Source organism: Microcebus murinus, chromosome 22 (genome assembly GCF_040939455.1).
Source record: "Microcebus murinus isolate Inina chromosome 22, M.murinus_Inina_mat1.0, whole genome shotgun sequence".
In the NCBI taxonomy this organism is placed as follows: domain Eukaryota; kingdom Metazoa; phylum Chordata; class Mammalia; order Primates; family Cheirogaleidae; genus Microcebus; species Microcebus murinus.
The window spans coordinates 557,101-574,097 of record NC_134125.1 but is presented as its reverse complement, the minus strand read 5'-3'; positions in this window follow the sequence as shown (position 1 = coordinate 574,097).

Sequence of the window (16,997 nt, the reverse complement as noted above, 5' to 3'; positions counted from 1 at the left end):
TCCCCAGGGCCGTGTCCCGGTGCTGGGGCCGTGTCCCCCAAGGGCTGCCCTGGGCTCACCGTCCAGGGTGGGCGGGCTGGGCTTGGCCGAGGGCCAGGGGCTCCCTCCAGGAAGCCCGCCCTGCATGCACCTGCCCCAGGGAAGGCCTCGGGGAGAAGTCGGGCAATGGTGGCCAGCGCAGTACTGCCCGGGAGCCCTGTGTGCAGCTCCCATCACTGGGCTGGGCCTTGGGCAATTATCTGTGATGGATTATTCACGCACCCAACGTGTACCAGCTGGCAGGTGCGGGAGGCCGGCCCGGCACAGTGACGGCCGGGAACACTTCTGGCTCTGCCACACCAGCTGTGTGGCCTTGGGCCAGTTACGTAACCTCTCTGTGCCTGTTTCCCCACGTGTGAGGTGGGGCTAACCACACTACGTGGTAGGACTGTTGTGTGGACTAAACGGTTATCGTGTGCGTTGTGCTCAGAACACGCCATGTGTCTCTAAGGTCCTGTCACTGCTGCCCAAACGTCACCCCACCTCGGTGACAAAACCTTGAGGATCTACAGGGCTCCTCCCGGGCTCAGCACTCTCAGATCCGGCCCTGGAACGGCCTCCGCCCAGCAGCAGCACGGGGAGGGAGGCCCGGGAGCCTCCCTGCGAGTGATCAAAGCCCAGGGTGACCTCCACGCCTGGCCCGACTGTCCCGGCTTCTGTCTCCTTCACGCCTAATTAGATTTTGTTGTACAGAGATAAAAGGCCGTTGCTCTATCCGGAGGCATCTTTTCCTGCAGGGCTGAGTCCGGGAGAGGGGGAGACCGTGGGGGGTGGAAGGAGGGTGGGCGTTAATAGACTTTGGAATAAAACCCTGACAGACGCAAATTGATTCTGCAGGCTGGGAAAATTGAGTGCAAGGGGGAATTAGATTTATGCACCGTTAGCTGTACTGCTTCTCAGCGTTGATGCCGAACGCTGTTAAAACGGTAATCTTTAGAGATGTGTGGAAACGGCGTGTGAACGGACCAGCGAACCAAACCGGGCAGCAGGCTGCGTCCACGGGAGGTGTGCACAAGACGGCGTGGTTATCAACGACACACTGTAAACACGGTGCACCGTGGACGTGGGGGCAGGCGGGGCTCACGTGTGGCTGGCTCTGAGGCAGCTCGGGCGGCTGGTGGGTAGCGGTGGTGGGGTCTGGCGTCTCCCGGCCTCGGGTGGGTAGGGTGGACCCCCGTCTCCTCATGCACCAGCCCGGGGCCGGGCACTGCTTAGGAGATAGCCTCAGACCTGGGCCCGTCTCGGGGCTGCAGCCCTGGGGAACCTTCCCCGCCTTCCACAGCAGGGCCAGAGCTGTGCCCGCCACCTGCCCACACCTCCACAGGCCTCCCCCTGTCCTGCCGCTTCCAGCCCTGAGCCCCACATCCCCCCGTTGCAGAGAGAGACCCATGCCCGTGTTTGGGGGAGTGTGTCAGTCAGGCCGGCTGGGCCATGCTGCGTAACAAACAGCCCCCAGGCCGGCCATAGCAACGGAACACGGCACAGGTGCACTCCCGCCATGCTCCTCCTCATTGCCAGGGGGGACCAGGGACGCAGGCTAATTCCTGCTCTCACAGTCACCAAGCAGGGAATAGGAAACACCACGGACTGGATTTTCCAGGGCTCAAATGTCCACCGGGCAAAGCAGGTCACGCGTGGCCAGGCCCGACCTCAGAAGAGCCGAAACTGTCATCCTACATGTGTCTAGAGACGGAGACCAGAGCTCTGTGGACAGGTCCGACGGCTTCCGCATCTGCCCTGTGCGCTAAACATCCTCTTCACTCCCCTCTGATCTACCTGGCGAGATGACCCCACACCACGGCAGAACCCACCTGGGCCTCAGGGAGACCCACGGGCACCTGTGTGTCCGCAGCCTCAGTGTCCGCAGCCTCGGTGACCGCAGAGATGAAGCCTTTTCTCTGCACGCTCCTTCACGACGTCCCAGGTTCCTGCCTGTTTCCTCCGCGTCTCAGCCCTCCGAGGGGGCCCTGGCTTCCCGTGGTCCCCTCGGCCACCGTGGGGCGGGTGGGTGTCAGGGAAGCCGCCTCCTCGGGGCTGGGCGGCCTCTCGTCCACGTCCTGGGCCCGGGCGTGGCGGCACCGGCCCCTTCGGCCTGAGCCGCCACCACGGCTGCCTCAGACCGCAGCAGCTTCCTTGTCTGCCGGGTCCCCAGCCCCGCTTGCTCGCGGGACCAGCAGGAGGGCGGGAGACACGCTGAGAATCGCCCCAGTCCGCCGGCCTCTCTCCCAGGTCCCAAGAACTGTCCCCCGGGCTGGCGCCTCAGCTTAGTTCTGGGGCCTTGTCGTCCCCGACCGCCCGTCAGAACAGAAACGTCACAGCCGGGCCCCTCACTGTGAGGTGCTTCGCTCTAGTTGGAGATTTGGACGAGGGATGTGACCCTCATCAAAAGCAAGTGGGAGGGGACGAGCCAGGCCTGATTCTTTGGAAGTGACAGCCCATTGCTTTCACCATTTTCTACTCGTCAGGGGTGAGCCCCGGCCGCGCCCACGCTCACGGAAGGGCGGAACACGAGGGCTTGCCCACCAACGGGGCGTCCCGGGGCTGTACGAGGCCGCCCATCACAGCGGGGGGTGGGTCAGAAGCTGGAGACCTGCTGTTGGCTACTGCAACCGTCCTAGCCTCAGGCGGCACCAGCTTGGACCACGGAGGCAGGGCTGGAGGCAGTGTGCAGTGGGGCCAGTTCTGGATACTTCTGGAAGCTGCAGACAACGGGCTCTGCCTTGGGCTGTGAGAAGAACATACGGGCCCTGGATCTCAGCCTGAAGACAGGGTGTTTATGACCTGCTACGGAGCCAGCCCAGCCCTCCACTCTGGACAGGAAACTCCAAGGCCCGGAGCCCCCGAGAGCAGCCGGCCTGGCGGACGGTTCTCCCTGGAGACACCGCCAGGCCCAGCTCCCCCCGCCCGACCCTGAGCAGTTGATCACCCGCGGAGGAGGGGCCGCCCAGGCGGGAGCCCTGCCCAGGCCCCTAAACTGCCAGCCCTCCCGCTAATCCACTTTAAGACCCTTGACGGCCTGGAGGGCCTGTAATCAGCTTTTAAGGTTGGAGACAACATCCCCACTCGCCCGTTGCCCCGGGCAACCGTGCGTGGCCGGGCGCCAGGCTGAGATGGGACGTGGCCTGTTTATCCCGCCTGCGGCCGAGGAGGGATTTAGCAGCTCTGTCCTGCGTGCACGGCGCAAAGAGGGTGTACGTGGGAAAACGCAGACAGACGCCATCTGTGCGCTCCGGCTTCCCGCTGCCTTCGGCTTCAGTGCAGTCCCTGGCCTGAGCGTCTCCGACAAGGTCGGAAACGGCGGGCCGGGGAGACGCCCAGCACCCCCGGCAGAGCACGGGCTCTGCAGAAACCGCCCAGGACGTGGTCTCCGTTCTCCCAGGCGCCCTCGGACGGGAAACGTGGCCGGAGCTGGGAAGCCACAGATGTGGCCACGCACTCCTCCCGTGAGGACCTGGGGCGGCCGAGGCCCTCAGGGTGGAACGCCAGGGCCTTCCTGGGACCCGCAGGGCCACCTGGGGCCACCCACGCCTCCAGCCTCCCTGACCACGTGGCCTCTGTCTCCCCAACCCTCTCGTCACTGCTGCCCCGAGGCCTTTGCACGGGCCTGCCCGCCCGACTCCCCATCCCCCACACACGGGCCAGTCTCGGCCCAGACCTCCCCTCCTCCCCCTCCTGGGGCAGCCTCCGCGGCCCCTCCCCGCCCCTCCTCGGGGCATTTGTCACTTCCTGAAGTCCCCTGGCCACAGCTGGTCTCCGTCCCAGCACGGAAGGCCCAGAGGCCCCCGGCCACCACACGGGGTCAGGGCGGCTGGGGTGCGCCTGGTGAGACACCCACCGGAGCAGGCTCGGGGCCAGGGACCCCTCGGGCAGCCGCAGGCTCAGCCTGGGCCGGGGCGCTCCCAGCGGGTACCCAGCGGCTGGCAGTGCCAGGCAGTAACCACCAGGTGGCAGTGTGGGCACGTCCCAGCCCAGGAAGGCTGGGGAAGGTGCCGCCCATACCCGGCAGGTCAGAAGGTGCTGGCAGGTCGTCCCCACCAGAACTGGACGGCAGGAGTGGAGGGGCCTGGGTTCCCGGGCCTGGAGGTCAATACACCTGGGCACACCTGCCTGTGCATATACACACACCTGAGCACACATACATTCACCTGGGCACACCTCCCTGTGCATACACACACACCTGAGCACACCTACACTCACCTGAACACACCTATCTGCACACACCTGAGCATACATGTACTTACCTGCATGCACCTGTGCATGCCTGTACTCACCTGAGCAGACCTGACCATACATGTACTTACCTGCGTGCACCTGTGCATGCCTGTACTCACCTGAACAGACCTGAGCATATATGTACTTACCTGCATGCACCCGTGCATGCCTGTACTCACCTGAGCACACATGTACTTGCCTGAGCACACCTGTCCATGCCTGTACTCACCTGAGCAGACCTGAGCATACATGTGCTTGCCTGAGCACACCTGTGCATGCCTGCACTTACCTGAGCAGACCTTAGCATACATGTACATGCCTGAGCACACCTGTGCATGCCTGTACTCACCTGAGCATACATAGCCACCTGTGCACACCTGCCTTTGTTCAGCTGCACACACCTGCAACGCTCATTTGCAGCCCCACCAGCCGCACTGAGATAGGCTCTGCCATGTTGTCCTTGTGTGACCTTGAGCAAGTCGCCTGACTCTTGGTGCCTCGATGTCCTCATCTGTAAAATGACAGTGACAACGCGCCTCCTTCGTAGCGTGCTGAGGGTGGGAGGGGTTCGCACATGCGAGCCCCCAGAACGGCGCTGGCATCTGCACGGCACCACGGCTGCTCCTTCCAATGGAGCTGGCGGCCGGCCCAGGCACCCGGCCCACAGACGGCCGCACGGGGCTGGTTCTCCCGCCCAGTGAGGCCACGTGGGGTGGCGAGGAGGTGGGCTTAGAAAGGGGTTTGAGCCCAGGTGCCCCTGGCCTGAGGCACTGGGGAGGGGTGGGGACTGCTGCCGGCCAAGCGCGCCCCAGCGGGGGGAGGCAGCCACCCCACGCAGCTGCAGCTGCTGTCCCTGCTGGGGACGTGGGCCCAGCCTTGCAGCATCTGCGTGTCTCCAGAAAAGCTGGCAGTGTGGACTTAGGGGTGAGGTTGCATGGCTCCTGCTGGCCGACTGAACGTGTCCGGGTGTTGGATGTGGCCTGAGACCCTGAGTTGGCGTGTGCTTCAGCGTCAAGGTGGGACCTGGGGTGCTCCACACGTGTGGGTTGATCCGTGTTGAAGAGCCAGGGCCCTGGGTCCAGAGCCCGGGTGTGGAATGTTGACGTGTTCCCCGTGACTATTCACGTGGAATAGTGCATCAACATGGCCAAGACGATATTTTCAGTCCCACGAGCTCTTCCAGAACGTCCATGCTCAGCAGGCAGGCCCCCCAGTCCACACGCGGGGCCGTCCCTTACAGAAAAGGAGCTGACCTTGCGTGTGGGGCCACCAGCCCAGAAGACAAGCCTGGGGCCACAGAGAATCCGTTCCGAGGACCAGGTGACGTGGCCCGGCTGCATTTCAGAATCCTGCTGACCCCGCCACCCCTTCCTTCCCGCTCTCCTCTGCCTGGACGGGGTGCCCACTGCCGCCCCACTGCATCTGCCCGCCGGGTGTCAGGCGGGGCGGGAGGAACTGCAGGCAGGAGACTCGAGTGAGAAGCACGCCCGGACCATGCTCCTCCCTGGACCTCATCCTGGTGACAAGGTCAAGGGCCCCGGCCTGAGCCTGAGGACCCAGCGGGCTGAGACGTCGCGAGTCCCAGCTGGGTGAGGGCACCTGTACGGGGACGGGGGCCTCTCCAGGGCCAGGGGTGGCTGGAGACGCCAGGCTTGTTCACCGCTGGTCTCTGGAAAGCTCAGCCCGGGGACCGCCCTGCCGTTCCAAAGAGCTTCGGGCCTGGCCCTGCCGGCCCGGGAGGCCACCCTGGGTCCAGGGACCTCCTGCCCAAGAGCGGCCCTGTCCTCCCGGCCTCGGGCCACCCCGAGGGGCCCCAACCTCCGCAGAGCTGGAGACTGAGGCCAGCCACGTCCGAGTGACCACGCCCAACAGGAACCCTGCACACAGAGGCCCAGGTGGGCTTCCCTGGTGGGCAACACCTGGGCTGTGTCGTCACACATCGGTCCTGGGGGGATCGAGTCCGTGTGGGCCCTGCAGGCGGGCACCTGGTCCCTCGGGGCCTGCCCCTCTTCCCCTGCTGGTTTCCGACTGGGACCTTCCGCCACGAGGCCCCTTCCCCAGGACAGGCGGCCACTTCCTGCCCCAGACCGGCCACCAGCCCTCACTCCAGGCTCCGGCAATGCCATTCCCTCCCCTCCTGTCCCCTCCCCGGTCCCGGGGGTGGGACTGGGCTTCCGGAAGGCACTGTCGCCCTCTGAACCCCAGCATCTGTGTAACCTGTTCCCTCATCGGGAACAAACACCTTCAGGGGTTTCCGTTTCCCAGAGGACACAGACTCCAGAGGGTGTCCCCCCTGTGTGTGTGGGGTCCCGTGAGAAAAGAGCACAGGGAGGCGCTGGCCGGTTCCCCCACCCCCCCTCCCCCCGCACGTGCCCAGCCTAGACCTCCCCTCCCCCGGCGGGTGGAACAGCTGCATCTGGGATGAGGCTGTCCTCCGGGATGAGGCTGTCCTCCCTCTGGGCTGAGCCGTCCTAAGCCTCCGGGAAGAGCTTTGCCGCCAGCAGCTCTGCGGAGGAAAACTGATTTCCGTCGTGATGAAGTGCTGACCCGCTGGGGTGCTCGGAGCCACCAGGCGGGCGGGAGGCCCCGGTCTGCCCTCGGACCCGCCAGCCCTGCCCTTGGGGAAGCCAGGACGCCCGCGGTCTGGGGTCTGAGTCCACCGGCCCGGGAAGCCCCCCCGCCCAGCTGCCCCCAGGACAGAGGCCCCAGGTGGGCCCGTGGAACCCCAGACGCCAGCCGGGGCCATGGGAGGGCAGGGGCTGGGCAGACACAGGTGTCTGAGGACTGGGGTTCGGGCCGGTCCCCCCTCTGGGCTGCACCCCTCGCCGAGCTCAGGGGGGGCCTGTGTGTCCATCGCCCTTTGACTCTCCTTTGTGCAGGGCAGTGGTGGGGAGCTGCCTCGGTCTCCCCCCGGGCAGCCCAGACGCCACCCTGGCCACAGCTGTGAGGCAAGAGCACCCGCCAGGCCCTGCCCGTTTACCCGCAGAGAGAAGGACCCTCTTCCCCGCCCACGGGGAAGCAGGAAGCGGCCCCACTCCCGGGGCTGGCAGCAACCGGAGGCACCTCTAGGGGTGGGGTGGGGGGAACGGCCCCTCCCGCCCCCCTTCAGGCCCACAGGGGGGAGCAGAGCCCTGGGCAGGGCCCCGCCTAGGACCAGGGCGAGAGGGAGGCCCCGCGGGCCACGGGCAACGCCAGGGAGGGCCGGCTGGTCGTGGCCCTGCACCCACCCCCAGCGGGGCAACGCTGGCAGGGAAGGAAAGGGGCAGCAGGTGGCAGGAGACCAGCAGATGCCCCTACAAGCGTCACAAGGTCACACGCGGCTCTTAAGCGTGGCTCAGCCCCTGCACCGTGGAACCGGGGACTCCTCCGGCCAGGCTGTCACCGTCCCCTCAAACCACTGGGCCGGGGGTTTGCTGGGGCGGCCAGTGGGGCAGAGGGTCAGCACGGGGCACTCGGACCTCGAGAGGGAGAGCGGGTCGCCAGGCGAGAGAGACCACGGGGGAGGGCGGCCAGGGCTGTGCTGGGCGCAGGGGACCAGGGATGCGGCGGCGGCTGCCGGGGTCCCCGTGACCGAGAGTGACAACACGCAGGGCCCTGGAGGCAGAGCCGCGTCCCCGAGGGTGGTGGGGCCAGGTCCTCCGTGCACAGAGCCTGTTTCTGCTCTACGGCAAACCTGCCCCCTCCGGGACTCTGCTCATACGTCCGCTCCAGACACAAGCCTTGCCAGCTGCCCAGGTCACCCCCGTCACCTCCCGGTGACCCTCAGAGGGGCCTGTGTCTCAGGGCGGGAGACGCTCTCCCTCTTGGCTCCCATGGGGCCACCTCAGCCCGGCCCTGTCCCCTGGAAAGGCTCCACCACAGAGGGGACCGACTGGCTCACGAGACTGCATCAGGTACAGCTGTCTCCAGCAGCAACTGCGTCAGGAGAGACCAGAGAGAGCAGACGGCGGCTTCTCGGCTAAATATCAGCACGTGCAGCTCACTTCCAGCGGGGCAGAGGACGTCTGCTTCCCCCGCAGCAAAACGAAATAAACGAACACGGATACTTCGGAGCTTCTCAACCCCGACCGTTCACGGCAGACGCCTGAGCCTCCCGCAGAACGTGCCGGAGCTCAGCCTGGCCGCAGCTCTCCCTGGAACGGTGCCAGCTTCTCCCTAGAACACACAGACTCGGGCTGTTTGGGCCACAGAACGGGGGGAGCGGAGGGTCCCCTCAGGCCCCCGCCCAGAGGCGCGGGTGGCCCAGGGGTGGGGGACACTCCCCGACCCTCCCCAACCCGCCTCCCCCCGTGTCAGGCAAAGCCGTGGCCGGAGGACTCTGCCCCTCTGCGGACGGGGCAGGAAACGGCCAGAGAAGGATGAGGGACACAGAGGGACGTTGGCGGATCGAGGGCAGCGTCCCCCCAGGGCAGAGCTCAGGGCCCGGCATAGGTGCTGGCAACAGAGCCGGGGGGGGGGGGTTCCGCCTGCACCCCCCGACACGCGGGGCGGGGGACTCAGCAACGCCGGGGACGGGACCTCACACGCACGGAGCAGCTGCCCCACCCGTGGGGCGCCTGCCTGGGCCGTCACCGTTTGTCCCTCTGCTCTGCCGGCTCCAATCCCGGCCTCTCCTGCTCCTCCCAGACGCCCGCCTTCCCAGGCCCCAGCAGCTCTCGGGAGACCTGAGTGGGCAGGTGGGGACCGGACTGTGAGCGCCTCTCCTCGTGGGGCCTCGGAGCCTCTCTGCCTCCACCTCCCCCCACCACGTCCGCCTCCGATCCGATCGCAGTGACCAAGACCCCACCGGTGTTTCCTTATTATCTTTAGCACTTAAAACTGTCTGCTTAGGCCGGGCGCGGAGGCTGAGGCCTGTAATCCCAGCACTCTGGGGGGCTGAGGCGGGAGGATGGTTGGAGCTCAGGAGTTCCAGACCAGCCTGAGCAAGAAAAAGACCCCGTCTCTACTAAAAATAGAATGAAATTAATTGGCCAACTAAAAATACATAGAAAAAAAAATTTGCCGGGCAAGGTGGCACATGCCTGTAGTCCCAGCTACTTGGGAGGCTGAGGCAGGAGGATCGCTTGAACCCAGGAGTCTGAGGTTGCTGTGAGCGAGGCTGACGCCACGGTGTTCACTCTAGCCCGGGCAACACTGCGAGACTCTCTCAAAAGAAAACAAAAACTGCCAGTTGCATTATCACATGGTCTTAGCCAGGACTGGGTCCTCAGCACCCCAAGTCCAAGAGGGGCAGGTGCTGGGCAGAGTGCCCACGCCCACGCGGCGGCATCTCTAGTGCTCACCGACACACGCCCGCCGCCCGAGCACGCCCGCCTCGCCCGGCCTCTCCGTCCAGCCCGGTATCCTGGAGACGGCCTCTTTCCGCTAACTGCTCAGAGCGGTCCTGGGAAAAGAGCCGCGACCCCGACTTGACCACTTCCAGGCCGTTCTGCTTCTCGCCTCCACCCCGTGAGCAGACGCGGCCGTCACGCCACAGGTTCTGCCGGGCGGCCCTCCCCTCTCAGAGGCGCTGGGATTCTTCTCTTGTTGTTGAGACAGAGTCTCAGTCTGCAGCCCGGGCTAGAGTGAGTGCCGTGGCGTCAGCCTCGCTCACAGCAGCCTCCAACTCCTGGGCTCAAGTGATCCTCCTGCCTCAGCCTCCCGAGTAGCTGGGACTACAGGGATGCACCACCATGCCGGCTCCTTTTTTCTATATATTTTTAGTTGTCCAGCTAATTCCTTCCCTCCCTCCCTCCCTCCCTCCCTCCCTCCCTCCCTTCCTTCCTTCCTTCCTTCGACAGAGTCTCACTCTGTTGCCCAGGCTAGAGTGAGTGCCGTGGCGTCAGCCTAGCTCACAGCAGCCTCCAACTCCTGGGCTCAAGCGATCCTCCTGCCTCAGCCTCCAGAGTAGCTGGGACTACAGGCATGCACCATCATGCCCAGCTAATTTATTCTATAAATTATATTTATATTAGTTGGCCAATTAATTTCTTTCTATTTATAGTAGAGACGGGGTCTTGCTCTTGCTCAGGCTGGTTTCGAACTCCTGACCTCGAGCCATCCGCCCGCCTTGGCCTCCCAGAGTGCTGGGATGACAGGCGTGAGCCACCGCGCCCGGCCTCTTTCCACTTTTCATAGAGAAGAGGTCTCGCTCTTGCTCAGGCTGGTTTCAAACTCCTGACCTTGGGCGCTCCTCCCGCCTCGGCCTCCCAGAGTGCTGGGATGACAGGACGCTGGGATTCTTCAGGGTCCGACCTACCTGTCTCCCTTGTGACGATCTCCGTGTGTGGCAGAGTCATGCTCCCCAAATATCCCACCGGCTCCCCTAAACCTCCCGGCCCCCCTGGCCGTGAGCTGGCTTGTGAGCAGGCGTGGCCGGCGCGGTGCGGGCGCAGGTGTGCGCAGCGTCCACTCTGCCACCCGGCTGCGGCCGCTGAGCCCACGTGGCCCACGGGGACAGCTGCGTGGCCGTGGTGCTTCCCTGGCCCGGTGTCCCAGTGGCTGGGTGGCCTGGAGCCCACCGTAGACCCCGGGGGACCTGAGGTCGGTGAGCCACTGAGACGTGGGGTCACCTGCTGCCGCAGCACGGCCCCGCTGGCCTCCCCCGGTGGCCTCCTGCCAGCGGCTGGAGCCGTCTACACAGCCTCCCAGGGCCACCACGACTCAGTGACACAGACCAGGGGCCCGTTCTCCCCGTTCTGGAGGCTGGAAGGAAGCCCAGGGCCCCTCGGTCCTCTGCCGCCTCCCTCCTGGGCTTGCCGAGGGCGTCTCTGCCCCTCGGCCTCCGAGCACATCTATGTCCTCATCCCGCTCCAGCTCGGCCATGGCGGCCTCCTTCCCACGCCAGAGGCGGCTCCTGTCTCCCGGCGTCCTCCCGAGAGGACCGGGGCCTGCCCCGGCAACCGCGTGCAGCCCGGCTGCCTCGCAAGGCATCTCTATGTCCAGATGTGGCCGCCTTCTGCCCCGCTGGGGCCTGGGACGTCGGCGAGTGGGCTCGGGGGCACGCGGCCCGTCACGGCTTTCCTGAGCTCCCGGCAGCAGCTCCGGGGTCCTCCGGCTCAGAACTGGACCCGTGACCTTCTGCTCCGTGCTCCCGTCAGAGCCGGACGGGGAGAGTCCTCACCGAGCTCACGCCATGGGGGGCGCCTGGCAAACAGGGCCACCATATGGGGGTGCAGGGGGGAGTCCGGGTGAGCAGAGGCTGCACCAGAGGAGGGACGCCCTGCAGAGGAGTGGCGTAGGCAAAGGCCCTGGGGCAGGGCAGGCCGTGGGGCAGGGTGGGCCGTGGGGGAGGTGGCAGCCCCATCCCGCAGGGCCCGGCCGTGGTTCGTGTCACAGCCCTGCCGGGGCCACTGGCCGCTGCTCGAGAGGAAGCAGTGCCCGAGACAGCGGGCGGCACGGCAGAGAGAGTTTTAGACGCAGGAGCCGTGCCAGGGGGTGGGAGGAAATTCTCAGACCACCTCCCCGAGGATTTGGGTGAAAGGGCTGGGGAACGGCTTCTGCTAATTGGCCGGGCTGGACGAGGAGCCGCAGAGGTAGGATTCCTCTTCTTTGCTGCGCCAGCTCCTTCCAGGCCTGCACTGCCGAGGAACGTGGCCGGCTGACCCGCCCGGACCCGCGGCCGAGACCAAGGAACTGACCCGACTGGTCTTGTGGCCTGGAAGATGCCTGGAAACTGGCCTGAGGTTCCCCCAGGGTGATGCTATCTGGGGAGCAGGGAGGACGTCGAGAACCTTCCAGACCGTCGGTCACGTGACCCCTAAGCGGCGGGTCACCGCAGGAAGGGCCGGCCGGGACAGCGGCTGGCCACGCGTGTGTTTCCTGCCGCGGTTCCCGCCCTGCCGCCCTTTGCTGATTTCACAAAGGGGGTTTCCAGGGAGCGGGAGCTTATTTCTGAGAGTGAGGGGTCCGGCCACCTCTTGTCCACTGACGGACACGTTCCGGAATCCGCCCGAGGGGGACGGGGGTCCGGGTCGTGTCCACGTTCGCGCTGCTGCGGACAGCGGGGCCCCTGGGGGTGGGCGCGGGGCTTGTCCCTCGCAGGGGTCTGGCTCGAGACTCACAGAAGCAGCAGAGGAGGAGGGCAGGGTCGGGCCCAGGGGTTGGGGGAACCCGGTGCATAAACATTCCGGAACATTCCTGGAGGGTGCGAGCAGCCCCCTCTGGCCGGGAGTCCAGGGCAGCACAGGCACCACGCGGGGGCGGCCGCTCGGAGGAGGTGGGTGCCCCCTGGGGAGGTGGGGTGCCCCCGTGTCCTGGCCCCACCCCCCAACCTTCCGACCTGCCCCTCCTGCTTGCTCTCACGGGGACCCTGGTGACCGTCCCCTCCTCAGGATCCCGGACTGAACCACATCTGCCGGGGCCCCTGCTGTGGACGGCGGCATGAGACGGGGCTTCCGTGGCCTCCTCCTGGGTCTCCCAGAGGCCCGGCCTCCACTGCCTGGGCCCCTCCCCTCGATGTGGTGTGAACACTCTCAGTCCACACCACCAGCCTGATCCGCCCGGCCGCCTGCCCTCAGCACACGGCGCCCTCCACCGGCCCTGTTGGCAGCACTCTCACGCAGCACCCCAAGTGGAACCCCAAGTGGAACCTCCCCGTGGCTGGGCAGGGGCAAGCCACCCCGCCTCCCACCTGCAGCCGCCTCACTGACTTGCTGCTTCCACCCGGTCCCCGGCTGGCGTGTTCGTGGGGCAGCAGACACTTTCCCAGCCTGAGAAATGGGGGGACAGGGCTTCCAGGGCCACTCTGGACGGTCGTGCAAGCTGCACACTGCACGACGCTGTGAGGATCCGTGTTCTGGGCTGAGTCGTGGGAGGCAGGGAGCTCAGCTCTGCTGGCTCTCCTCCCCCTTCCGCGCATCTGCGGGAGTCAGGCAGGGCTGCCCAGAGAGACAGAGCCGAGGGACAGATGATCGATAGATGGAAAGATGTTACTAGATAAAAGACAAAAAGGAGATGTTGGGCGCCGTGGCTCACGCCTGTAATCCCAGCACTCTGGGAGGCCGAGGCAGGAGGATCGATCAAGATCAGGAGTTCCAGACCAGCCTGAGCAAGAGCGAGACCCCGTCTCTACTAAAGAAGAGAAAGACATTAATTGGCCAACTAAACATATATAGAAAAAATGAGCCGGGCATAGTGGCGAGTGCCTGTAGTCCCAGTTACTTGGGAGGCTGAGGCAGGAGGATCGCTTGAGCCCAGGAGTTGGAGGTTGCTGTGAGCAAGGCTGACGCCACGGCACTCTAGCCTGGGCAACAAAGTGAGACTCTGTCTCTAAAAAATAAAAAAAAAGAAAGGAAGAAAGATAAAAAAGATGGATGGATGGATGGATGAGAGGGCATTGATTAGGGGAGTCAGGCTGTGGAGGCTGAGAGGCCCACACAGGCCCTCGATCTGCAGGCTGGGACTCTGGGCCCAGCTGGGAAACAGGCAAGAGCAGGCGGAGGCAGGAGGTAGTCGAAGGGGCGAGTTTGGGATGGGTGGCCCTCGAGGTTGGATCTCCAGACGTTCCGCTCGGGACAGATCCCAGCTGCAATCCCAGGAACAGCGGGCGTCTGAGTGGGGTCACCCAGGTCACTGCCGTGACAAATGAGAACGCAGCCCCCGATTCCCCGCTTCCTCTCTGCAACGGGGTCACCCCTGGCGCCCTGCCACCAGGCAGTGCCCGCCCCACCCCGCGGGAGCCGAGGCCAGACCTGGAGGGTGGGATGGGCAGGCGCAGCGCAGCCGTGCTCCCTCAGAGAGGCGTGGCCCTCCAGCCTGGACAGAGAACCCCGACAGCCCCTCCCTCTCAGCCACGCCCCAGAGAAAGACACCCCGAAATCGACCTGAACCCCACCCACAGTCTGAAGTGAACCCCCCGTCCGCCTGCAGCCCTGAGAGCAAGAAAAGATACAGGGCGTTGTCCCTGAGTGTCCAGGGGCTGCTTGTCACCCCTGAGTGTCCGAGGGCTGCTTGTCACCCCTGAGTGTCCGAGGGCTGCTTGTCACCCCTGAGTGTCCAGGGGCTGCTTGTCACCCCTGAGTGTCCAGGGGCTGCTTGTCACCCCTGAGTGTCCGGGGGCTGCTTGTCACCCCTGAGTGTCGGGGGGCTGCTTGTCACCCCTGAGTGTCCGGGGGCTGCTTGTCACCCCTGAGTGTCCGAGGGCTGCTTGTCACCCGGCAGTGTCACACCAAGAGCTGGTGGTACTCGGGGTGGGGGGGCTGGGGGCCTCGTGGCTGGCCGCCCCGCCTCACCACGTCCATGTGGGTGGGTCGGGTGTTCACGCACATCCAGGGGCCACTGGAGGGTCGAGGGCGAGGGGTGCAGCGTCCGCCCCAAGCTGGGAGCAGGCGGCAGTCCCAGACGGGGCACTGAGACGGGCCTGCCAGAGATAAAATGTGGTTTCCAGCTGTCACCCCATGAGCAAGCTTGGACCCCAAAGCACAGACAGCTTGCCGGACATACAGGGCCTTATTGGGACCTGTTGGAGCAAATTTAATTCTGATACAATTTCTTGTCAATCGGCTTTGCCGAGAGCCGCACAGAGAGCAGTGAGGGACCCCCTGCAGCAGAGCCCAGCGGCTGAGGCTGACGAGCTGGACCTGCCGTCCTGGGAGCCGTGGACGTTCCCAAGGCCACTCAGAGCTCTGCCAGGGATGCTCTGCTGGGAGCAGCCAGGTGAGTAGGGAGTGGCCAGGTGAGGGCCTGGGGGACAGAGTCCAGGTGAGGGTGGGGGAGGGGAAAGAGGCCAGGTGAGGGTGGGGGAGGGGAAAGTGGCCAGGTGAGGGCCTGGGTCAGGGAGTGGCCAGGTGAGGCCTGGGGGGACCAGTGGCCAGGTGAGGGTGGGGGAGGGGAAAGTGACCAGGTGAGGGTGGGGGAGGGGAAAGTGGCCAGGTGAGGCCTGGGGGGACCAGTGGCAGTGAGGGTGGGGGAGGGGAAAGTGGCCAGGTGAGGGCCTGGGTCAGGGAGTGGCCAGGTGAGGCCTGGGCTTTGGGATGCAGAGCGATGAGCCCATGTGTTGGGGAGATGCAGCCATGCTCTGGAGGCCAGCCCACCTGGAGGGGGGGGTCCCTGCAAGTGGAGGACGGGTCTCCTTCCCTGGGCCAACCGGGCAGGACGGGCCCTGAGCCATGTGCCGTGGGGGCCAGAGAGAGACCTGGGCTGGCAGTGGGGCCAGAGAGCCGAGCCCCAGGGGCCTGGGAAGGAGTTACTGGGATCCCAGTAGGACGGAGGGCAAAGAGAAGAGGGGACCTGGCTGGGAAGGAGGCCGGGGCTGGAGGGTTTGGTGGCCGGAGCAGGGCCATGGGGAGGTGGCTCATAGGAGCAGACACCCTTGGAGCATTGGAGCCCCCAGTTCCCAGAGAACGGATCGGAAACTGGAATTCTCAAGCCCCACCCCACTGGGACTTGAGGGACCAGGAACTCACACCTGCCTCGTCCATCCGTCCGCTGGAAGTCTTAAGTCTGACACGCCCCAAGGCTGAGAACCACTGACACCCACACAGGACTCAGGGGGCCTTCAAGACCTTCCATGGCACCAGTGTCACCACCTCCCGCCCCCATTTCATAGATGGGACAACTGAGGCACAGAGCTACCTCTGTGGCAGGGCTGAGGATGGAGCGTCCCCCCCCCCCCCCCCCCCGCAATCTGGTTCTAGACCTGCCCTCCCTGTCCAACGTGGCAGCCACATGGGACTATTTGATTTCAGATTAAATTCAATAAATGCAAGATCCAATTCTTTAGCTTCATTCTTGCCATGTTTCAAAGGCTTGGGGGCCATTGTTCTGGGGAGCCCAGTGGTTCTCATCACCTTGTCCCCCTAGGCCCTGCTGGTCACGCTGTCTCCTGACCACCATGGGTCTCTACGCTGCAACCCCCCCCCCCCCCCCCGTCCTGCCAGTTTGTGGGGCAGGCTCTGCCAGGGAAGCTTGGAACCCTGGTGGGACAAGCAGCCACTGAGGCAAGAGACTGCAGAGAGGCAGAAAGCCTCGGCCCACGGGCAGGCAGGCGCACTTCCGCAATTCTGCCCGCAGCCCCAGCCCCTCTCCCAGGTGTTTCCCATCCACCAACACCTCAGCCCAGATGTTTCTCCCGGAGAGGGGGGTTTCCAAAGCCAGCCCTGCCTGGGGAGCTGCTGAGCCCAGAGCACAGGTGCCGGGTCCCCAGGTTGGCAGCCCAGCCACCTGGAAATGAATCAAAGGAGAGAGACAGGCTGGGCCCGGTGGCTCACGCCTGTAATCCTAGCACTCTGGGAGGCCAAGGCGGGAGGATTGCTCGAGGTCAGGAGTTCCAAACCAGCCTGAGCAAGAGCAAGACCCCCGTCTCTACTATAAATAGAAAGAAATTAATTGGCCAAGTAATATACATAGAAAAAATTAGCAGGGCATGGGGGCGCAGGCCTGTAGTCCCAGCTACTCGGGAGGCTGAGGCAGTAGGATTGCTTGAGCCCAGGAGTCTGAGGTTGCTGTGAGCTAGGATGACGCCACAGCACTCACTCCAGCCCGGGCAACACAGCAAGACTCTGTCTCAAAAAATAAATAAATAAATAAAAATAAGAAAGGAATTAATTGGACAACTAAAAATATATAGAAAAAAAATTAGCCAGGCATGGCAGAGCACGCCTGTGGTCCCAGCTACTTGGGAGGCTGAGGCAGGAGGATGCCTTGAGCCCAGGAGTTTGAGGTTGCTGTGAGCTAGGCTGACGCCATGGCACTCACTCTAGCCTGGACAACAAAGTGAGACTCTGTCTCAAAAAAAAAAAAAAGAAAAAGCAAAAAAGGAGAGACAC